At 36.8% G+C, this 24,137-nt stretch overlaps 1 long non-coding RNA gene across 1 annotated transcript in view; it reads right to left on the reverse strand.

Annotated features, from left to right (window-relative positions):
• Positions 1-17,876: 17,876 nt before the first annotated feature.
• The window catches only part of LOC123815125, a 72,160-nt gene continuing 65,899 nt past the window's right edge, over positions 17,877-24,137 (reverse strand). The window contains exon 4 of the long non-coding RNA XR_006785022.1: positions 17,877-18,649. This is a non-coding gene — a long non-coding RNA (uncharacterized LOC123815125). The remainder of the gene's footprint in view (positions 18,650-24,137) is intronic.

Below are 24,137 nucleotides of genomic sequence, written 5' to 3' on the forward strand. Positions count from 1 at the left end.
CACATGGTCCTCAAGGCCTGGGGACCAGTAACTCCAGCTCCTGGCAGCCAGGAAAAAGGAGGGAACAAAGAGTATGGCATTTCCATATGCTCCACTTTTAAAAGCTGCCCACATAAGCCCCTGCGCACTGGAAGTAGCTGCATCATCGCCCTGGTTGTCAGGGCAATGTAGGCTGGTTTGGCAGCTGCACTGGGGTTGCCACTCATGCACCATCCTTGGCATTATCCCAATCCTCCCCACTTCCCAGGAGGGATGGTCCCCCTGTTATAATAGTAGGAATTTGTATGGGATTTGCTGTAAAAAATAATTCAATAACCCCAAAGTCAGATATTTCATGAAAGGGACATACACAGAAGAATAAGAGGAAGACATTGTGGTCTTCATTTTACAGATGTGAAAACTGAAGCTTAGGGAAGTCAAGTAACTTGCCCAAGTTTATACACTTGCAGAAAAGATCTCTGTCTGTAGCTGGAAATCAGATCCACAGAATGTCAAGTTAGGGTTAAGGGACAGGCACCAGCCCAGAGCATGTCTGTCTCAGGCAGTCCTGTAGTGTGTGAGTTATTGACTTCATGTAGAAAAGATTTCAAAACACAAGTACAGGTAATTTTGAGAATACATGTATTAAGGATGGGTACAGTGAAACAATGAAAGACTTAGGGTGGAAGAAGTAACAAGAGAGAGCCTAAGCAGGGCTGCTTTTGCTCCCTAGAAATGTTACCAGAAAGGAGTAGGTCAATGAGGGGCTGCTCCTAGCTCACCTGGAAATCAGAGAAAAGGGGCCCTGGAGATAGGATCAAGGGGTAAGCCCAGATCCAACTGCCACTGCCCTCTGCTCCCCTGGCTGCAAGTCTCCTTGGGACCCTTACAATTTAGGAAATAAAAGGTTCATGACTGGGAAGGGACAAGCACGTGCTCTAGAGTGAGCCCAAGCTGCATGTTTGTTCTGAGGCTTTTTATCTTTTTTCTGCAGGTAAGAATCTTAGGGGAGGATTTCAGCAGAATATTCATTAGTTTTCCAGTTGCATTTTAATATGCTGATGTGTCAAAATGAAGAAATAGGGGCTTTGGGGAATATTCTTTGGTCCATTATATTGTTACTTTTATCTTGGGTCTGTCCCACTTTTAATGGGGTTTTTATTATTTGTTTTTCTGGCTTCATTTGTCCTTGGGTTTAGCTGGTACAAATGACATTAGTTGGGTCTCTGTCTTTATTTTCCAAGTTAGGCAGTTTTACACTATGTATTCTTTGGTTAGAAAGGAAAGTTTCAAACCATTCACTCTCAGGTGTTTATACGGCCCCCAGCTCATGGGGTCTGTGACATTGTGGATGAGATACTAGAAATTCACATGGCCTACCGAGTCCTGTGGAGGAAAAGGGACTGGTGTGACTTCTCTCTCAAGAGAAGAAAAGCTTCAGAGAGCCTCGGCCACTTTCCCACAGGGAGGGCGCCTGGACCCTTGCCTTGACAAGCTTGTATTGCTTTCCTGAGCACATCACATAATGGTCCTCATTTACTATGCACAGGTTCACCTTAGGTGGTTACCTTTTACAGAAAACAAAGGAGAGGATACTGCTAAACACATCACAGAAGGATATTTGCAAATGCAAAGGGAAAAGTGGTTGAACTGGTTACACTGGTTCTTGGAAGGTTTAGCATAGATTTTAGGAAGTTTCTTTAAAGATATGCAATAAATGTTTGCTGCCTCAATTCAGGGTGAGAGAGTTTTAGCAAAAGCAAGTATCATAGCAGTCTAGGTACATTGTAGGCCTGATTCTCCATGGGAGAACCTATCCGTGGACGTGGGTCCTGTGCATCTCTGAGTGGGAGCTGGGCCCACACCACACAGAATGTTCTCCTATAAAGTGTCCTTGCTTATGGGAGATAAGTTCTTGCAATTCACCAGATGGCTATAAGCTGCTCAAACTGTTGGACCTTGTTTGATTTTCTTGTCTTAATTTCCCCATTCCATTTGCCCAGAAATTTCTGTAGCTTCTTAATATCCTGCCTCAGTTAGCATACCGTATTTTCAGATTGTCTGCCTCAGTCTCTCATTCTCAATTTTTAGTGATTTACTGGCCACCCTGTTCAAATCTATTTTGGTTGCAAGTTAAGGTGCCTTTGCAGTAGCTTGTTGGACCCTCGTTAGCCATGTAGATGAGGGAAGCCTAGAGAAAGGGCTGTAGGGAAAATCAAACCAACGGTGTCAATGCCTAAAATAGCATATACTAAATACTTTATGTGATAGAGATAGTCAGTGATTATAGGACCCTTCCCTTAATTCAATCATTCAACAAATTTTTGAGAGTTGAGAGTGTATAAGGTCCCTATGACAGATGTATTGTCTTCAGAAGAAACATAAAGGCTTTCTACCAGGAGACTTCAAAATGGAGGGGAAATTTAATAAGCCAGTCTTCAAGAAGCCTGCATTCTTTCCTTTAATGAGTCTTGCAGAACAAATTTCTTAAAGAAAGACTCAATATCCCAGCCTGTTCTATTTGGATCACTTGGCCAGCTGTTTGGGCTAGGACACCCAATAGAGAATTCCATCAATCCTCCAGTACCATATTGGATAGGGCTGGGGGAGCATGTCAAAGGCTGAGCAAGGAGCTATTATCAGTTAAGAAAGGGGAGAGATTCTGTAAACTGAAATCCAAAAGATATCCACTCTAAACAAGACCATGAATACTGCAATACAGATGATAAAATATTGCCTTACCTTCAAGATTCTAGACTGATAGAGAGAAAATATGTATTCAAATGTGTATGCTGGGTGGTGAAAAAGTAGGTTTACAGTTGTTTATATGGAAAATAATATAATAAGTGATAATAATAGAAGAATAAACTCTGTGTTTCATGTCCTCACAACTATAAATCTATTTTTACCCCACCCTGTACATGATATATTCATTCCAAAAAGTCCTCAATTCTTCACCCTCCCCTCAACCACAATCTTTGTTATGTGGTTTATAATGCCTTCCATCAAGAGGCAACTTCTCACTCCTTGTACCTGGTCTGCCTTGTGATTCAATTCAACTAATAAAATGTACTACAGCAGTTCAAAGACTAGACCTCAAAAGGCTCTGCACACCTTGACTGTCTCTTTCAGAACCTAGTCAGCTGCCATGTGAACTTGTATGGGCTAAGCTGTTGGATGGATCATGGAGGACAGCCCAGTTGTCTGAGCTGATGATATGCAGGACTACCTAAAGCCTGCTGAGCCCCAAACATGTGAGAGCCTGGCAAAATAGACTAGAGCCACGTACAAATTTACAGCTGATCACAAATACATCTATGAGCCCAGATGAGACCAGAAGAACAACCCAGCTGACTCATAGTCTTATGAGCAATAATAAATTGTCACTATTTTTAGCTGCTGAGTTTAGGGGAGTTTGCTATGCAAGTTACAGCTTATTGAAATTTATGTAGTTATAATCCAAGAGGACATTTAATGACAGTTGAAGAGGACCAGAAGTCAATATTAAAGGAATTGTGAGGAAAAGTTGGCTCTGGATTAGTAAAACAGGAATAAAAGTTTTTTCCATTATCTTCTCTCATAGAGGAAGTAATATTCTGACTTAGTTTTAAGGTTCAATAAAATTTCCTCAAGTAAAAATAAAAGGAGAGCTTAATATCTTTATTTTTAATATGAGTAACTATTCATTTGAAGTTTTGAATGGCTTTCTTGTGTATTTAATATCTTAGAGGTTTATTGCCTTCTTTTCTAACTGAGAGGAAATATATAAATACATAAATTTCTCCTCCTCACATGTCAAGAATTGAGACTAGAGTTACAGTTTGAAAAGACAATTATATTTCCAGTGAATAGACTAACACCCTACAGCAAATACCTAGATCATTCCAGAACCTATTGAATGAAAATATGAATACGTTATTCATTAAGGTCAACTAATTAGCAAGAGTAAATTTTTATGAAAGAGAATTTAAAGGGCAATTATTCTGCATGATAGATGTCTTAATGCTCTACACTTAACACACTGACTTAGCCAGCCAAGAAGGAAGGAAGGGAGGGAGAGGGGAAGAGAAGAAGGAAGGAAGCAAGGAAGGAAGAGAGGAACCTTATAACATTGTTCAAGTAATCCCTAGCATGTCACCAATGAGAGTTAGTAAACTTTCTCATTATTATCAATGCTCTAATTCTAATAATACTGTGAATAACAAACTGTAGGAAATGAGAAGTAATTATTGCTACAAGAAACATGATAACACTACTATCATCAAACAATTAAATAAAGGGGGAAATTCTGGAATACAATTACAATAACATAACAAACACATGGAAGAGAAAATCCTATTTTTCCAGATGCAATGACATAATCACATTCTGCTCACAGAATTAGAATTTCATGCACACACACACACAGCGCTCAAATTGTGTATCAAGAAGTTATATCAGAACACTGTTTAAAAGCAGTATATTCTTGCATTAAAAATAAACCAGAGAAATTATTCTCAAATTCAGATTCAAAGTTAAGACAGTATTAAATTTACAAAATGTAATTATGATTGAGTCACTCCACTGAATTAAGATTTTTAGTGGCTCCCAATTACTTACAGAACCAAAGATGAAGTCTTAGATCAGGCTCCCTAAAAGCAGATCCTGAGACAGAACTCTTGTGCCTGTGATTTAGGGAAGTGTGGTCTCAGAAGAACTGGAGTCAGGGAAGCAGGATAAGATAGGTGGAAGGACCTAGATAAGGATGTAGTCTCAGGTGGTGTCTAGGTTCAACCTGATATCACAGAAACTCTGGAGCATGAACACAGCAACCCAGAGTTGCCTCATCTTGAAGCAAGGAGCAGGCTCTTATAGCCCCAGACCAGTCAGCTACTGGCAACACTTTTCCCCAGAAAGCAAGGTTTGTATCTTTGTCAGGTATTTCTGGGTGAGGTGACCCCTACAGACTCACAGAAATTATCTGGAAAAGGAGAAAGAGATGAGCAAACACTCACAGCAGCTGGAGGAAGAACGCACTGGCCAGGCAGAGGGGACCTGGGGAGGATAGCAGCAGCTTTTTCTAGGCTTTTATAATCCAGTGCCAGACATTCCTGCTGTCCTTAATTCCCCCTCCTCCCCTCAAGCACATCACAGAGCACACACTTTCAACAGTGATGACTTTGCAAAGTCTGTTCCCTCAAGCTGTACTCCCTTTTCTTTTTCCATTTCAAAAGCTCCAAGTCTCTTTTTATCCCTAGAAAAGATCAGTTACTCACTTTGTATGTTATTCAAAGCCCTAAATATAATTCACTCTTATGCAATAGCCCACCATTTTAGATATTCATTAAATGAGTTAACCCCCTGGCTAGATCATTAGTTCCATGAAGATAGGGATTGCGTGTTGCTTTTTCCTAGTCCCAGTATTTAAACAAAAAGCCTGGAGTACAGTAGATGCTCTCTGACTGATTGATTAATTAATCAATGCATACAGGAGAATAATAATCTTCTTTAGGGAAGAACAAAGTCATTCATTCAGATTCTACTTTCTGTTTAAACTAGACAATCCCAGTGAGCCATGCCACTGAAATATCCTGTATAATTAACCTGTTTACTCAAAACCTGGGAGGCTTTTAGCTAAAATGCTGCATTGTCCATTTCAGTGACAGAGAGCATGTAAACAATTAAATGAGGACAATAAAAGGACCTTGTTTAAAAAATGCTGATTCAATTACTAGGGCTTCCTGGAATCAGCCACTGGATTCAATTATCTCTACAAGAAAAAGGTGAAAATCAAGGGGGTAAAAAAAAGTCACTGATATTGAAGAATAGAGATCAGACTCATTTTTGCCTTTTAGATCTTTTTATCATACCAGATGATGTTCCCACAGATTTTAGATCATACCAGATGATCTTCCCACAGATTTTTTTGACCAGGTCTCCCCACTTATACCTGTTATGAGAGAGACCTATGTTTTATTCGGAAATTTTTATAGAAGCATGACATATATACAAAAAGTGTACAAATCATAATTAATCCATAAGTAATGACTCATAAACTAATATTTACAAAGTGAGCACATCTATGAAACCAGCATCCAGATCAAGAAGTAGAATGTCAGCAGCAACCCAGACACTTCCTGCATTCCCTTCCAGTCACTGCCCTCCCAAGGGCTACGGTGGTTACTACTGTCCTCACTTCTAACACCATCTAGTAGTCCAGTCTGCTTAGGAGTAAGGAGAATCATACAGGGGAAACTTTTCTGTCTGGCTTCGTATCCTCAACACTATATTCATGAGTTTCATTCATGAAGTGTATATAACTATAGACCATCATTGTCTTCGCTGGGTCATAAGCCATTGCATGAATATACCACAACTGATTTACCACTTTACTGTTTACTGATGAACCCTTGGTTTGTTTCCAGTTTGGGGCTATTAAAAAAAATGGAGTAATAAAAATTCTTATATACACTATCTAGTAAACAAAATATTCACTTCTATTCAATTCGTTAAGTTAATGCCCATAAATGTATTTTTCTCATAGTCATCTTTCTTTGTCAAATTACTAAATTGTTAGGTAGAAAATAAAATCATCAACAGTAAAACAAATAAACACATTATAAAAAAGAAAAGAAAATTAGAAACCTGAATTAACATAACTATATTTTGAAAAAAATTGATTCAGATAAATGGGCATATGGGATTTATATGATTCACTCTAATTTTTGCATATCTGATTCATTTTTCAAATTGAAGTTTAAAACATGAACTTCCATGTGATCATTAGTAAACTTCAACAAGTATTCCCAAGTAGATATAAAATTCATGCACATTTGGGAATAAAGAAATTAATTCAACTAGTACGAAAGGTAGGAATCCTAAAAATAAGAAAAAATAGTATACATTTCTGTTGAACCCTTATCTAGGGACAGCATTACCAGATTGGAGGATGTGTAAACATTTAACTTTTGTAGATACTGCCAAAGTTTTCCTAAGTAATAATACCACTTTAAACCAGAATTTTTCCCAGTTTTGTTGAGAAATAATTGACACACATCACTGTACAAGCTTAAGATATACAGAATGAGGGTTTGATTTATATATATTGTGAAAGGAATCCTACAGTAGGTTTAGTTAATATCCATCACTTCATATAGATACAACAAAAAAGAAAGAAAAAAATTCTCCTTTTGATGAGAACTCTAGACATCTACTGTGTTAACAACTTTCCTATATATCACACAAAAGTGCTAACTATTGTTATGTTGTACATTACATCACTAGTACTTATTTATTTTTATAACTGGAAGCTTGTGCCTTTGACCACTATCTTCCAAATCACTTCCCCACCTTCTCTGCACTCCTCACCTCTGGTAACCAAATGAGATCTGTTCTTGAAACTGAATTTTTTAAAGTATATTTTATTGATTATGATATTACATTGTCCCATTTTTTTCTCCCATTTATTCCCCTCTGCCCTGCAACCCCCCCACCCTCTTGTATTCTCTCCCCATTCTTAGTTCATGTCCATGAGTCATAATACAAGTTCTTTGGCTTCTCCATTTCCTATGCTATTCGTAACCTCCCTCTGTCTATTTTGCACTTACCAATTATGCTTTTTATTCCCTGTACCTTTTCTTCCCCACCCCCACTAATAACCCTCCCTGTGATCTCCATTTCTATAATTCTGTTCCTGTTCTAGTTGTTTGCCTAGTTTGTTTTTTTTAGATTCAGTTGTCGATAGTTGTGAGTTTGTTGTCATTTTCCTATTGATAGTTTTGATCTTCTTTTTATTAGATAAGTCCCTTTAACATTTAATATAATAAGGGTTGGTGGTGATGAACTGAATCTTTAAAATCCAGAATTTTATTGTGTGGATTGACCAGTGCATTTCTGCTGAGATCCAGTCTGGATGACCAGGTGTATAACCTACATAATGTCTATGCTTTCTATCACTAAAGGTAAATTGACCAATATGAAGGATGAGAATGCATTTTATGGCATATTATTTACTACATATATTTACCTTGGGTCAACCAGGTGACACCAATTTCTATTCCCTTCCCTTTTTCTCTTTTACTTAAACATCTTCTTTCCAGTTGTTGAACTACTTTTTGGCAATAAAGATGTACACATTAATACAAATACATGATCTTGGAGCATTATTACATCAGCAGGAAAGAGCTGGTGTCCTATAATTGAGAACCAAGCTGAGGAAATTGGTTGTTAAATTTTCTTGGGAAGAAAGAGGAGTAAAAAAAAATATCTCTGAAAAGGGGCTTCTAAGTATTTTTAAATTTTTGTTTTCTCTGTGATACCATGAAGTCCAGGAATTTGGCTAGCTGGTGCCTGCCACAGAGTAATTTTCAGCAAACATTTTGGACTAAATTGCTCATGATATCCATCAGAATATATAAGTTATGCATTTAGGGGCTAGTGGACTAGTTCTTAGGGGTGGATGGGTAGATAAGTTATTTAAAGGAGCAGGGTATGTGTGTGTGTAGATATTTATTGTTATTTTTCACATGACCTGATACAAACCAGTTTGGGTGTACATAGGACATAAATAAAATGACCAGGGTTACAACTGAATCTAGACTGAAATTGAAAAACTACAGCTCCATGACAAATTAGTCAATTCCATTTACAAACTGAATAATTATACATGAATGTCCACTGTGTATTATAGTATCTAGATTAGATGCACTGTCTCTAACTCCTATGATAATAATGCCACACACAGGCATAATTTTTCTAGCCATTCAACTGAACATGAGAGGGACAAAGTGGCTGACCAAGACCACCTAGTTAGTAAAACAGCAGAGCTAAATGCAAACATGGGTATGTTTGATTACAAAACTCTTGCTATTTCTGTTATATTTCCATTCCCCAGGAAAGAAAAAAAAACAGTGTTAACTAAGTGTCAAAATTCCCAACACTGAGCAGGTATGAAGGATGCAATGCAATGTTTCTCCCAGGTGGACGAGCCAGCTAGCACCCCTGTTGTGGTGCCATGGCAATGTGTAGAATCTTTAGCAGAGTTATCTTAGATGATGGATGCCCATTTATTGGTTTGTGGAGTTTGCTTAAAAAATACGTATTAAGAGAACAAAAATTTTTATTATTCATGTCTTTATTTGATAATCACTCTGTACAAGGAACTCTGGGGAAATACTGCTCCATCTTTCAAAGGCAAATTTGCATTTTTACACATAGAAAAGGTTTTTTTGTGTGTGTGATTCACTTTTTAATGGGAGCTCTTCTAGACCTCATCCTTATTTTAAGTTTTAAAATGCTATGATTCTAAATCTCATCAAATATAATAGAAAAGTTCATTTACTATATCTTACAAAAACTGCCTTCCTGTATGTTATGCCCTTCAGCTATCATTTGAAATTGTAATTTGCAGTTTTGAAATTCTCTCATAAAAGATGTTTTCTTTAGTCAAAATAGAAGTAACTTAATTTTTATTGTCTGGCTAAATTGATCCACTTTTCTGTTCTTCTTTTGTTCAAAGGAGTCATCATGAATTTGTGGAGTTGCTCCAATTTGCAGGGAAATACATGTACTCTTTGGGTCTCAGAGAATGAAAGAAATGTGACTTTACAATGTACTTAGACAAAATATCTATAATTCTATTGTAGTTTTATTACAGAATCTAGTTTTTAAGGGACAAAGATATTAATTAGTTCAGATAGGCTTCAATATAATTTGGTATATATTTTGGATGTGTAATAAGTATGAGGCCCTGGAGACATTGAAATAAAATATAAAGGGTTTCTTTCTAAAATAGCTCACAGAAGATCAGGGTTATTTTTGAAAGTTACTTAGAGAAACAAAAGGGTCATAGAACGGTTGGCTTAGGACTGATTAAATGAGTACTTTGGAAATTGCATTAACTTGCCTACTGTATTTCTGTTAACTGAGTTCAATGTCAGTGCTCAGAAACTATGTTGAAAGAATGAACTGCCATCATGATAGATTCCTTTACTTCACCTGTGCCTTTAAAGAGCTCTAGAAAACCTAAAAATTATGTCTCACTTGCATTCTCAGATCACCTCCTTTCTTGGATGAATGTTAAAAGCATTCTGGAATTAAAAGACCAAAGCTTTTCCTGTGATATTGCAAAGTCTTTGTAAAGATACTTCTAAGTGGTAGTTAAATGGCAACTTAAAAGGTAAGACAATTATTTATGGTTGAAAGAAAAGTAAGGTAGAGAGAAAATTCATGTAGATCAATGTAATGATATGCAGTGAAATGAAACTGAGAGAAGAAAGATACTTGTCAGACATAGTTCACATCGATCATTTTAAAATTCACCCAAATGTAGTTACAGTTTCAGAATCTCTGCCATTGCTCACTTATCTTGCAAATTTTTCGATTGATTGAAAGCAGAATGCTAAATGATACTGACATATGTTAAAGTACCTGAAATAGCCATACTCAAACTTGAGAATTGTCCTGTATGGGTGTGTGAATCTGCTCAGACCACCATAACAAAATACCACAGACTGGGTTGTTTAATGCACAGACATTATGTTCTCACAGTTGTGGAGGCTGAAAGGCCAAGATCAAGGTGCCAGGAGGACTGGTTTCCTGTGAGGCCTCTCTTTCTGCCTTGAAGATGGCCACCTTCTCACTGTGTTAGGGCCTTGTCTTTCCTCTGTCCATGTGCACTCCTGGGGTTTCTTCCTCATCTTATAAAGTCACCTGTTCCATTGGATTAGGGCCTCACTCTTATGACCTCATTTAAACTTAATTACTTCAACATCCTATCTCCAATATAGCCACAGTGGGAGTTAAGATTTCAACACGGGGGTTTGGGGACATACAATTCAGCCCATAAAAGTGGGCTCACTATCAATCTCAGCATTGAAATCTTTAATACCTTAGAAAATCAATTTCAAAAAATTAGCCTAGGTTCCTGGGCCTGATCTTTGAGAAAGAAAACTTTCAATAAAAATTATTAATCCAAAAGTTAGCTTCTCTCATGCATCAGCATTATTTCATTAGAAATTACCATCCCTTTGGCTAATTTGTTGGGTAATTCTGTATTTATTGTATCTACCCAGAGTTGGTTTAATTTATATTTACACATAATTGAGTTTCTTGGTCATCATCTTACAATTTGTAAAATTTACCCAAATTGTTACAATGCTGACTACCTTGCACTGAAACATTTCAAGCCTCAGAAATGCTTTTCCTCTTTAAAATGGAAGCTCACAGAAGCAATCATCAGAATATCAGCTTTTGAAAGTAACTTCCTTTTCCCAACTTAGATAAATGAATAGGAAGCAATTGTTACTTCAGCTCTTGTACACTAAATTGTCACAGTGATAGCCTTATGAGTCAGATTTCTTTTGCACTCTTTTGAGTTCTTTTCCTGCAGAAAAAATTTCCATCATCACAGTTTTATCATTGTGACTTAGTAGGGCCTGACAACATACTAATAGCAGAAGTTCCTTTTACAATTTTTGCCTTTGATGATTGTTGTTTTTGATGTTCATGGGGCTTCTTTGTTCACTCTAAACTGGTATCCACACATTTTGAAGGTGCAAAGTAAAAAGTGTGCTGCCTGTTCATAGGAATGTAGATTGGTGCAGTCACTACGGAAAACAGTATGGAGGTTCCTCAAAAAATTAAAAATGGAACTTCCTTGTGACCCAGCAATTCCTGGGTGCATATCCAAAGAAAATCAAAATGCTAATTTGAAAGAATATATGCACCACTATGTTCACTGCAACATTATTTACAATAGCCAGAATATGGAAGTAAACCAAATGCCCATCAAGAGAAGAATGGATAAAAAAGTGGTGGTAGATGAATACAATGAAACATTACTTGGCTGTGAAAAAAAAAGAATGAAATCTTACCATTTGCAATAGCACAGATGGACCTGGAGGGTATTATGCAAAGTGAAATGAATCAGTCAGAGAAAGACAAATGTCATATGATTTTGCTTATATGTGGACTCTAACAAACAAAATAAATGAACAAAGTTGAAACAGACTCAGGCACAGAGAACAGATTGATGGTTGACAGAGAGAATGGGGGTTGGGGGACTGGGTGAAAAAGGTAAAAGTTAAGAAGCACAAATTGGTAGTTAGTCACAGGGATAGAAAGCACAGCAGAGGGAATATAGTCGATAATATTGTAATAACTATGTGTGGTGCCAGATGGGTACTGGAAATATTGGGAAGGACACTGTAAAGTACAGGATTGTCTAACCACTATGTTATATACCTAAAACTAAAACAAACTAATATTGAATAGCAAGCTATGCTTGAAAATGGAATTTAGTTAAAATTTTAAAAATAAAAAATTTTAACTCCATTTAAAACAATAAAAACAAGAGAAAAAGGAAATGTGTTTAACAGATGCATGAGAGATGGTGTACTGGAATGATAATAACATTTTGGGTGAAGAAGACCTGAGTTCTGATTCTGGTTCTGCCAAATATGATGTGTGTGCCTTTGGGAACTACTTAACTTTTTGTGTCTTACTTTCCTCGTCTACTAAATATTGAGAATAAAAGCAGCCTTGGAGAATTGCTGTATATACTGTAGATAAAAAATGTATATTACATTGTTGGGCATTTAGGAAAAGCTTAATAAAGGGGGATTATTAGTGTGTCTTCAATCCTCATCAGTATGTAGTTATTAAAGCAGTTGTATCCATAGTAATAGTTCAGATTTCTCAGTTTGGAGCAGGATGGCATATTGCAGATTCTCAGTTCCTCCCCTGAGCTTCAAATAGTTAATTTTAGGATTCCCTACATGTGGGTCTCTCTTGAATTCACACACCACTCCTTTTAGTCTTCCCTGCTAATCCCCCTGGTTGATGGCCTCCATCTGTCATAATTTTTGACAGTACAGTGACAACTGTACCAGCTGAGCTGCCTCCTTGAACTTCAAAAGCTTCAAACCAAGGAACACTCAGCATTTTCTGGAGGCACTGCAACCTACAGAGGGGAGGGAATGAATGCTCCTTTTCCAAACTTTGCCACCTGAGTACAAATGCAGCACACCTGGGTCAAAAGAACAGGATGACCAGTTCCCTTTCTCCAGAAATCCTTGTAAAAATCCACCTGTTTATGCTTCTTTCCAAACAAAAATAAAATAAAAACTTATTACACAAATAAGCTCCTGACACGATAGCCCACCATTTTCTCAGAATTGTCTCTTCTTGTCTAAATTTCACTGTCAGCCAAAACTGGGATTTCCACTTCACTGATAAATAGAGATACCTAGCCTGTCTTATCTAATCATTAAGGCTAATAAATCTATCACCCATGGATTTTATGTCAGTATATCTTAGAATATCAAGGGCTTTTGTTATTTTCAGTAACTTTTTATTTTTCAAAAATTAAAACATTCTTTTTCTATATCATGCTAAAAACAAACAAACAAAAAATCCTCTTCTAGCCACATCTCTACAGGTATTTCCTGTCACAGAGGTCATGCTACCAGTTAAAAATACTATATAGATTGAGTTGTTTTACATTTATAAGATGTGGGTAAAATGATGTAATTCAGGAGGCTTTTCATTTCCTGTCTTTCACTCTTCTAACCAAAATGAGCTCTTGTTAGCAACTTGACTATGAGTAGCCACAACCCCCAGCAATAGAATTTAGAAAGAAAAATGAGAAGTGGTATTTTTTCATTCAATTAGATTTTAAAAAGTAAAATAAGTTTTTTAATTTAAAAAGGTTAGTTGAAGTATAGAGACCCTAAGAACATTTTAGTACCTTTGTTATTCCACTAAATTTCTTCCCACTGACTGCTTAATCTAACCGTAGTTTTATTTACTCCCAGACTTGAGTAGAAGCTATCCGTCTGCAATGTGCTAGCTTGGGGAGTTGAATTTCTTTGCACTGCTTATTAGTGATTGTGTTAAATCTTTTAAAATACATCTTTTCTTTTTAAGATTTTATTTATTTATTTTTAGAGAGGGAAGGGAGGGAGAAAGAGAGAGAGAGAGAGAGACATCAATGTGTGGTTGCTGGGGGCCGTGGCCTGCAACCTAGGCATGCATGTGCCCTGACTGGGAATCGAACCTGCGACACTTTGGTTCACAGCCCGCACTCAATCCACTGAGCTACGCCAGCCAGGGCTCAAATCTTTTAAAATACATCTTAAATGCTGTCCTCAGTTATCAATGGCTTCATAGAGTTGCAGCCACAAATAGTCTACTATTCTTTGTGCTCCAAACATCAAAGCAGAAGAGCAGCCATCCTGAGGAGGACAGAGAGAACAATGATAATAATAGCTAACACTCACAGACTTACATGCTCATAACACTTACAATGTGTGCTTGAAACTCTCCTAAGCACTTTATATTCATTAAATCATTTATTGACTAAGCACAGGGATTAACAGCGTGGGTGTTTTACTCTGAGATACTTGAGTTTAAGACTATTAAGCTAGAATGGTAAAGCATGGACCTCAATGAACCTACTCTGTCATGATGAAAATACAAGGGAAACAATCAGACTTGATCATTTCATAACTTTTTAAGTTAACCAAAGGCATAGAATGAAATAAAAAATCTATTCAGGAAAAACTAATGAATCTCATTAAGAGATAGTGGAGTCCGCATATTTTCACCTGTGAATATTCTCATCCCTCTCCCTTCCGGGCTCAGGGGTCAGGTGGCCAGGAAATGCCTACAACCTCCCTGCTGACCTCTTTTGGAGCTCCTGCAAAAGCAGCTCCATCTCCAGAAGGCAGCCAATCTTTTGACAAAATTAGCAGCTCCCTGGAAAATCCTCATGCTCAAGTGATTATTATTTGACTTAACACTCAGATCACATGAAGCACAGTCCTATCCTCAGGGCTTTTGTGAAAACAGAAGCAATCTACTGGTAACTCTGCAACTTCGAAGCTGCTTAAGCCTATAACTTCAGTTGAGGCAAACAGAGCCCAGATAAAAGTTTATATATTTATTTATTTTATTTGTGTGTGTGTGTGTCTCTACACTTTATATCCCTTTTTAAAAAATGTATTAGGGTGGCTTTGGTTTATAGAGTCATATATGTTTCAGGTATACATTTCTATGATACATAATCTGTGTATTGCATTGTGTTCCCATCACTCAAAGTCACATCATCTTCCATCACCATATAATTGGCCCCCCTTCCCCTTTTCAACCCCCACTTCCCTTCCTCTAGTAACCACCATACTGTTGGCTGTGTCTGTGAATTTCAATTTTATATCCCACATATGACTGAATATATACGATTCTTAGCTTTTTCTGACTGACTTAGTTTGCTTAGCATAATATTCTCCAGATCCAGATAAAAGTTTCAAAAGATTTAGAGAAGTAGGCGACTATAGGGAACTTTGAAAAGCTCTGACATATTCCCGAGACTCTAGAACACTGTGCAGGACTGCATTCATGACTAGGGATGTCCCTGAGCTCAAGAAAGACAGGAGGAAGAAGGAAGCCCAGACATTCAACTCTGACTGACCTCAGAGCACTAAGCAAGCAGGCAGTGAAAGCTCAAGCTCACTCCTGTAATGTCTGAGGTTTGAAGATGTGTTTCAAAACAGATCCCATTGGCAAAACACTGAAGGAAGACGCACTGTCTCAAGGCAATTAAGGATATCTGACCACTGACCATTAGTGATCCATCTGACCACTAAAATATTTTGACTCAGAGGTGATCTCTCTGAGTCACCTCTGAGTCAAATATTCTTGTTTTTAAAGATAAAAACAAGAATTTTTTGAAAGCTAGCAGTAAACTCAAGGAACACACCGTGGGGAATATACAATCTACAGATTTGGTTTAGGAAAGTTACTAAATAAAAAAGCAGCAATAAGAAAAGCAAAAATAAACAAAAATAGCAACAACAACAAATAAGGGTGGAAGTGAGAGAGAAATGTGATACAGAGTTGTTATAATATATTATCTACAGGAGATGTCAACAAGAAATTGTGAGACATGTGAACAAACAAAAGTGTTCCTGGACAGCTGCCTGGCCCTGAGCTGGGCTGCCAAGGGCCAGCTGTAGTGTGTCAGTTCTTGACTTGGTGCAGGGAAGATTTCACAACATGAGTCCAGGTGACTATAAGGATACAGTTATTAAAGCTGGGGACAGTGCATCAAGGAAGGGCTTAGCATAGAAGAAGCAACAGAAGAGCCTAAGCTGGGCTGCCTTAGCTCACTGGTAAATCAGAGAATAGGGGGCTTTGGGGACAGGTTCAGGAATTAGCCTGGGGCAAGTTGCCAGCTACCCACTGCCTTGAAGTTTATCATATGCATGCCTGTGGGGAAAGAAGTTGGGGAAGAAGGGAAAGGAGATGGCATGGGCTGCTCCCCAGAGGGAGAGTACACATGCTGGGTCCTTTGTCTTGAAGCTTTTATCTCTTTCTTGCAGGCAGGAATCTTAGGGGAGGGTTTCAGTAGAATATTCTTCAGTTCACCAGGTGTGCCCTTTCAGGGTGGTGGTCTCTACTGATTGGTCAGTGACAAGTCATGGCATCTTTATTCATTGCAATTGCTTCTGGCCTTGCCCACCTGGTTTTGCTGCTTTTCTGGGCCTGAAGCTGAAACACAACTGAGGCCTGGATGTTATCTCTAGGGATGTTACCTTTTGTATCTGCCTGTAAATTGCTCGGCCACTGTGTTAAGCTATCTGCCTCAGTTTCTCTATACCACTTGCCAAAGAATTTTCCTACCTTCTTACTAACCTGTTTCAAAAGAAAACTTACCTATACAAGAGAAAACAGCCAATAGAAAATGTCTCTGAGATGGTCCAGGTGTTGGCTTAGCAGATAAAAACTGTTAACTATTATAAATATTTTCAAAGAACTAAAGGAAATCATGTCTAAAGAATTAAAGTGTGATAATGGTGTCTCTCCAAATAAATTATATCAATAAAGAGAATTATAAAAAGAAGCCAAAATAGAAACTATGGAGTTAAAAAATTAAGTAAATGAAATAAAAAAAAATACACTAGAAGAGCTTAATGGCAGATTTGAGATCAATGGAGAGTATTCAGGATAAGAAAAACAATCTGGCGGTGCCTTAAAAGTCAAACACAGAGTTCCAATATGATCCAACAATTCCACTCCTAGGTAAATACTCCAATGTATTAAGCACAAGTGTCCACTTAGAGATGTGTACATGACTGTTCATGGTAGTATTATTCATGATAGCCAGAGTAGAAACAACCCAAATGTTCATCAACTGATGAATAGATAAATAAAATGTGGCAATCTATGCAATGTAATATTATTCAATTACAAAGATTAATGAAGTGCTCACACATGCCACAACACTGTTGAACTTTAAAAACATTGTGCTAAGCAGCCAGTCACAAAAAAGCACATATTGTGTGATTCTATTTACATGAAATATCCAGACTAAGCAAATCCACAGGGACAGAGAGAAGAGTATGGGTTGTTAAGATGTTCTAAGGCTCAGTTCTGGTGATACTTGTGCAACTCTGTGAATATAGTAGAGACCACTGAATTGTATGTATGCTTTCACTAGGATAATTTTGTTATATATGCACTGTATCTCAATAAAGCTGAATAAGAATTTACTTAATCTCTCTGAACCTGGGATCTCACACCTTATAATACTATATTATGTGATGAGGATTAAATGAGATCATGTATGAAGTGCCTTAAACTGCCCAGGATTTAGTAAGTAATTTAGACTAGTAAGTTTTCTACCAGATTCCTAGGAAATATAGAGAAGAAACAATATAGTATGTATGTTCTGTTATTCAAAATTGGAATTAAAATCATAGTTCCCTCCTAAGTGAGAAGCTCCCTTTAATAGATATTATAGACTAATATTTAGCCAAAAATCATTCATAGGCTAAAATATTCTTTGTTCATGTACAAATAGCTTTCTTTTTAGTAAACAGTTTTCTTTAAGGAATGTCAGCTGATGGTCATTGGTGCCAATTCAACATTAAAAGGAACCCTCAAATTGGGGTGCAGTGAAGAACAAAACTTCATTCCATGCAAACAGCTAAATTGTGAGTTGCAGAACAACTCAGGGTGTGTCCACTCAATTATGAAGCAGCATGGCTGTGGAACAGCTCAGCTGTGAGGCTGTGAGGAGGACCTGGGGCAAGGCCCCTCTCCAGCTAACAGCTGTGCTCTGGTCCTCTCTGCCTGCTCTGCTTTGGCCTGCTCTAGTCTGCTCTGGTCTGCTCTGTCCCTCTCTGGCAAGATGTCTCTGGTGATTCAGCTCTAACCAGGGTAGCACGGCCCTCAGTCTTCAGTAGAAAGGGAAAGTGTGCTCTCTGAGAAAGAGAGGCTCTGACTTATACAAAGACAAGTTCCCACCCCTGGTCGATCCTCATGCAAGTGAGGGCTCTGAATCCTCACAGTTTGATTGGTCCAAAAGGCACTGTCCTGATTGTCAAAATGGAACCACATTGTTTGGCGAATATGCAGATAGGTTATAGCTGTGCAGCTCTAATCAGACAGGAAAAATCAATCAGTCCTATCAGTTAAAATAAAATTCCAGGAACTTCTTTATAAAGGCTGGCTCAGACAGTAGAAATACAGTGCAGGTAGGCAGTTAGCTCAGTGCAGGGAGCAGGCAGCGTGGTGCAGGCTTCTCTCTGAAGTGCACGAGAAACCCCTCTGTAGCAGTGGCTGCTAGGCTCCATTTTTAAATTTGACCTCAGTTAGCCAACAGGAGCCTTTTTTGGTAGATGTCTTCTTTCTAGGGATCAAAAGAATTAACAGTTGTAAATTTTTTAAATGCATGAGATTTCAAGGAAGATTTAAAACAAAGAAATACACTGTTTTGGATTTGATGTGTCTACACAATGCACCAACAATGTATCTACACGGAGAGTTGGAACCTGGTAGTTTTTACTATCAAATAATTTGGTCAAGACTTGTAATATAAAAATTACAATGATGTGTATTAAGAATCTCCAAAGGTACATCTAGTAGAATATGTTTTTCATGATTTCACCATGGAATCCTTTTCCTCTTGAATATTTTAGACCATTGTCCTACAAAACACATTTTGAGAAAGTAGTATGTGAGCAATATCTACAAAATAACTCTTCTCCCCCAGTGGACTTTTACACATCTTCTAAAGTAGTAGCTGTTACATCTTCATGATGCTTATAAAAGGTTTGTTCCTTCTTTCCAGGAAGAAACACACATAAATTATACCTGCAATTTTCAGGATACCTATAGTCCCTCTTTAAGGGACACTATTTGCTTTTAAATCTTCCAAAAAGCAAAGAATTTCCTTGAAACATGTGGCCCAACTTTTGCCCTGGAAATTAACAATCTGCATAGTTCCTTCTGATTTTCTGTATTCCAGACATTAAAGATGTTGTTTTTACATATAGTGTTGCTATCTGAGTAAAACAGTTTTTCTGTTCTTTTGAAAACCAAAAATATGAAATGCTTAAGCATCTTCTAAAGAATTTAAAACACTGAAAATTACTTGATCAAAAATAACCCCCTCAGTAACACTGAGTGTCTGAGCTCAGAAAATAAAGTAATTACATTTTGAATCTAGAGCACCTTTCATCCAAGGTGCTCACATACTCTTTGCAGATAACTTAAATCTTTCATTTTCTGTGACTATCTTCATTTCAGATATTTTTTACCCCAAGTGCACTGGTATTTGTCCATATGTACTAAACTTTGGTTTGTAAAATGATGTTCCAGTGTTCACATTCATTTTCAGATCGTGGATTAATCTACATGCATCTTCCTTGGCTTTAACAAAAAATGGGAATAAATGAAAAAGATGAGAATGCATCAGAGAGGTTGTTGGGATAGGCACATGTTTCTAGGGGGCTGGAGCATAAGCTTAAAAAGAGAAGTAGGGTACAATGCCAGTAAGCTTTCCTAATTTACATATGAGTCCAGAAAATGTTTGATAGTGATGATGTTTTATATCAGCCCCTGTGCTAAATACTCAGGATAAAAAGGTGTTTCTTACTTTTGAGCTGGTCTAAAAGACCAGTGCTGTTCAATAGAAATATACTGTGAACCACATATATAACTCTAAATCATTTCAATTTATTTTTTAACTTATGTGAGGTAAAGTTCACTTCTTTTGATAGGCAATTCTGTATGTTTTGGCAAATCAATTCTCTGTTGTTTTTATTGTTCTCATAACAAAGTATACAAATTTAGTGGTTGAAACACAAATTTTACAGTTTTCCAAATGTACAAATTCTACAAATCTTAAAGTTGTATAACTCAGAAGTCTGACACATTTCAAATTGGGCTAAAATCAAGGTGCTGACAGGGCTGTGTTACTATCTGAAGGTTCTGGGTGGGTCCCTTTCCCTGCACTTTGCAGCTTCCCACATTTGTTGGCTTTCACCCACTTGCTCCATCTACAAAGCCACCCAAGGGAAGCTGAGCCCTTCTCCAATCACTTCACTGTGACCTCCTTTCAATCTCCCCCCTTCTCATTTAAGGGTACTGTGACTATAGTGAGCCAGCTGAATAATCCAGTATAATCTCCCTATTTTAAGATCAAATAATTAGAGACTCTGATTATATCCACAAAATTAACTCCCCTTGGCCATGTAACCTAACATATTTATTGGTTCTGTGGATTCAAAAGTGAACATCTTTGAGATCTATTATTGAGCCTATCACAAATGTATAGAATCATGTAACCAACATCACTGTCAAGACATTAAACAGTTCCATTCCCTTCAAACCCCTCTTTCTCCTCCTTTGTACTCATAGAGTTGTACCCCAACTCTAACCTCTTTGTAACACTAATGCGTGAAATCATCCTTTCTGTCTTTTCCAGATGTCATATACATGGAGTCATATAGTTGTAGCTCTTTGAGTCTGGCTTTTTTTTTTTAAGATTTTGTTTATTTATTTATTTCTAGACAGAAGGGAAAGGAGGGAGAAAGGGAGGGAGAGAAACATCAATATGTGGTTGTCTCTCACATGGCTCCTAGTGGGGACCTGGCCTGCAACCCAGGCATGTGTCCTGACTGGGAATAGAAATGGAACCATTTGGCTACCAGGCCCATTCTCAGTCCACTGAGCTACACCAGCCAGTGTTGAATCTGGCTTTTTAAAATTAGCATAATAAAGTTTTTATCCATCTGTGGCAAGTATCAATAATGTACCTTTTTTTTTAGGGGTGTGCCATTTATATTTTTACCAGCTGAAGATTATTTAGTTGTGTCCAATTTTGGAAATTATGAATGAATCTTCTTATAAACATTTGTATAAAAGTTTAGATGTGAACATAGGTTTTCATTTCTCTTCAGTAAACACCAGTTGTGAGATGGGAAAGGGAGGTCAAAGAGTAAATGCATAGTTAACTTCTAGACTGTTTTCCAAAGTAGTTGCACCATTTTGCATTCCTACAAGCAATGTCTTGGTTCCAGTTGTGAAACATCTTCATCAACACTTAGTATTGTTTTTGGTTATTGCAGCCATTCTAGTAGGTATGGAGTAGTACTTATTTTGGTTTTAATTTGCATATCCTTAATGGCTAATAGTGCTCTACATCTTTTCATGTGCTTATGTGCCATTTGGATATTTTTTTAGTGAAGTGTCTATTCAAATATTTTGTATATTTTATTTGGTTGTTCATTATCTTATTAATGTGTTTTAATGTTCTTCATATATTGTGTATATGTGTGTGTACATATATATATGTATATATCTATATATATATAGATATATGTATATCTATATATATATCTATATACATATAGATATATATATATATAGAGAGAGAGATACTCATGTTGCAAATATTTCCTCTTAGTCTATAAATTCTTATTCTCTAATGAGGTCTTCCAAAGAGCAAAAGTTTCAGTTTGGAAAAAGTATTTATCAATTTTTTCTCTTATGGATTGTGCTTTTGTTGATGTATCTGAGAACTCTTTGCTTAACTAAAAGTCACAAAGATTTTTGTTTTTTTGTTTTTTAATGTGGTGAATTCTGACTTTTGAATGTTATATCACTCTTGTTTCCTGGAATACAGTCTGCATGGTCAAAAGGTAGTATCTCTTTTTGTCATGGTATTTTTTTATTTTAATAGATGTAATTGACACGTAACATATTAGTTTCAGATATACAAATGTAATGATTTGGTATTTGTATATATATAAAATGATCACCACAAAAGTCTAGTTAACACCTATTACCATACATAGGTACAGATTTTTTTTATTATGATGAGAAATTTTCAGCTATACTCTCTTAGAAACTTTCAGATATGAAATACAGTATTATTAACTATAGCCTCCATGTTATACATTAAATCATTATGTCTTATTTCTTTTATAACTGGGAGTGTGTACCTTTTAACCTCCTCCACTCATTTTGTTCACCTTCTACCCCTACCCCTACACTCTTACCATTGGCAACCACCAATCTATTCTTTATATGTGTGGGCTCAGTTTTTTCTGCTTGTTTAGTTTGGCCTTGGGTTTTTTTTCTTTTTTTTTTTTTAGATTCCACATATAAGTGAGATCATATAATACTTATCTTTCTCTGTCTGACTTATTTTACTTAGCATAATGCCCTCATCTGTTGTCAAAAATGGCAAGGTTTCTCTCTTTTTTTCTGGCCAAATAATATCCTAGTATGTATATATATATGTGTGTGTGTATATGTGTGAGATATATATATGTATATATGTGTGTGTGTGTGTGTGTGTGTATATATATATATATATATATATATATATATATAGCACAACTTCTTTACTCATTCATCCATTGAATCCATTGATAGACACATAAGTTCTTTTCCTATCTTTAAAAAATGCTACAATGAACATCTGAGTGCATATATCTTTTTGAATTAGTGTTCCCACTTTCTCTGGATAAATACCCAGAAGTGGAATTGCTGGGTCATATGGTAGTTCTATTTTTAATTTTATGAGAAATCTTTATACTGTTTTTCATAGTGGCTATACCAATTTAAATTCTCACCTTTTTGATAATAGCCATTCAAACAGGTGTGGGGTGATATCTCATTGTGGTTTTGATTTGCATTTCTCTAAGAATAGTGATGTTGAGGACTTTTTCATGTACCTGTGAGCAATCTTTATGTCTTCTTCAGAAAAAAAGTCTGTTCAGATTTGTATCAGAATTTTTTTGCTAATGAATTACATAAGTTCTTTATATATATTGGATATTAACCCCTTATCAGATATATGATTTGCAAACATTTTCTCCCATTTGGCATGTAGCCTTTTCATTGTGTTGATTGTTTCCTTTGCTGTACAGAAGCTTTTTAGGTTGACACAGTCCACTTGGATATTTTTACTTTTTTTGCCTTTGCTTTGGGTGTCAAATAAAAAAAATAATTATTCACCACATTATGTTAGGTGTTGCTTTTCTCTAGCTGGTATCATTTTCTCTTGCATTTTTTCCCATAGTTTATTATGCATCTGAGAACTGCTTATTTTGAATTTATCTGTTTTGGGTTTTTTTATATTGTACTTCAGTCCTCAAATCCTTTTCAATGCTTTGGCAGAGATATTCCACACATAACCAACTCAGGGATGATTTCAAGAGTTGTCATTACATATCGAATATTTAAAGATCAACTTTTTCACCCCTGTCCTCCTGGGATTTCTCCAGTTCCCAGAGGCTCCTTTTCCTCATTCACCTCACCAGAAAGGTAGAGCCTTCTTAGATATTTAGTCCCCCACCTCACAATGTTTTAAAGTTCTTGAATTTAGGCTAAATTGACATTAAGTGGTAAAAGAAAAGAGAAAAATAACATGTACGGTGCACAATCATTGAACACCAGGAATATCTTTTTCTGGTTCTTCTGATAAGGAGACAATGTGTCTCCCAAGGTTTTAGGTCCTTATATCACCACTACATACTTATGGCTCAGTCAGCAGGCTCTGGGCAGGGTGGGAGAGAAGTGAAAAAAGAAGATGGAAGGATTCCACCAACAATCTCCAGCATGCAGAGGTCCCTATTACTAGTTCTTTAGTCAAAAAGGCAGAATTCCCCCTTAAGATTTTGCTTTCAGTGCTTGCCATGCAATTATGAGATTTGGCCCTTCTTCAGGTCAAGATGGAAGGCCAAGTTGAACAAAGAAAATATAAATATAGCTCTACCCCATATTACTCAGATTCTGACATCAAACCACAATCCATTTGCTATTGTTACTTTTTAGAGGTCTCAATATATTCAGAATATTATTACTTCAATATGTAATGTGGTTAC

Source organism: Phyllostomus hastatus, unplaced genomic scaffold (genome assembly GCF_019186645.2).
Source record: "Phyllostomus hastatus isolate PE091 unplaced genomic scaffold, TTU_PhHast_1.1 phas_contig_17, whole genome shotgun sequence".
Classification (NCBI taxonomy): domain Eukaryota; kingdom Metazoa; phylum Chordata; class Mammalia; order Chiroptera; family Phyllostomidae; genus Phyllostomus; species Phyllostomus hastatus.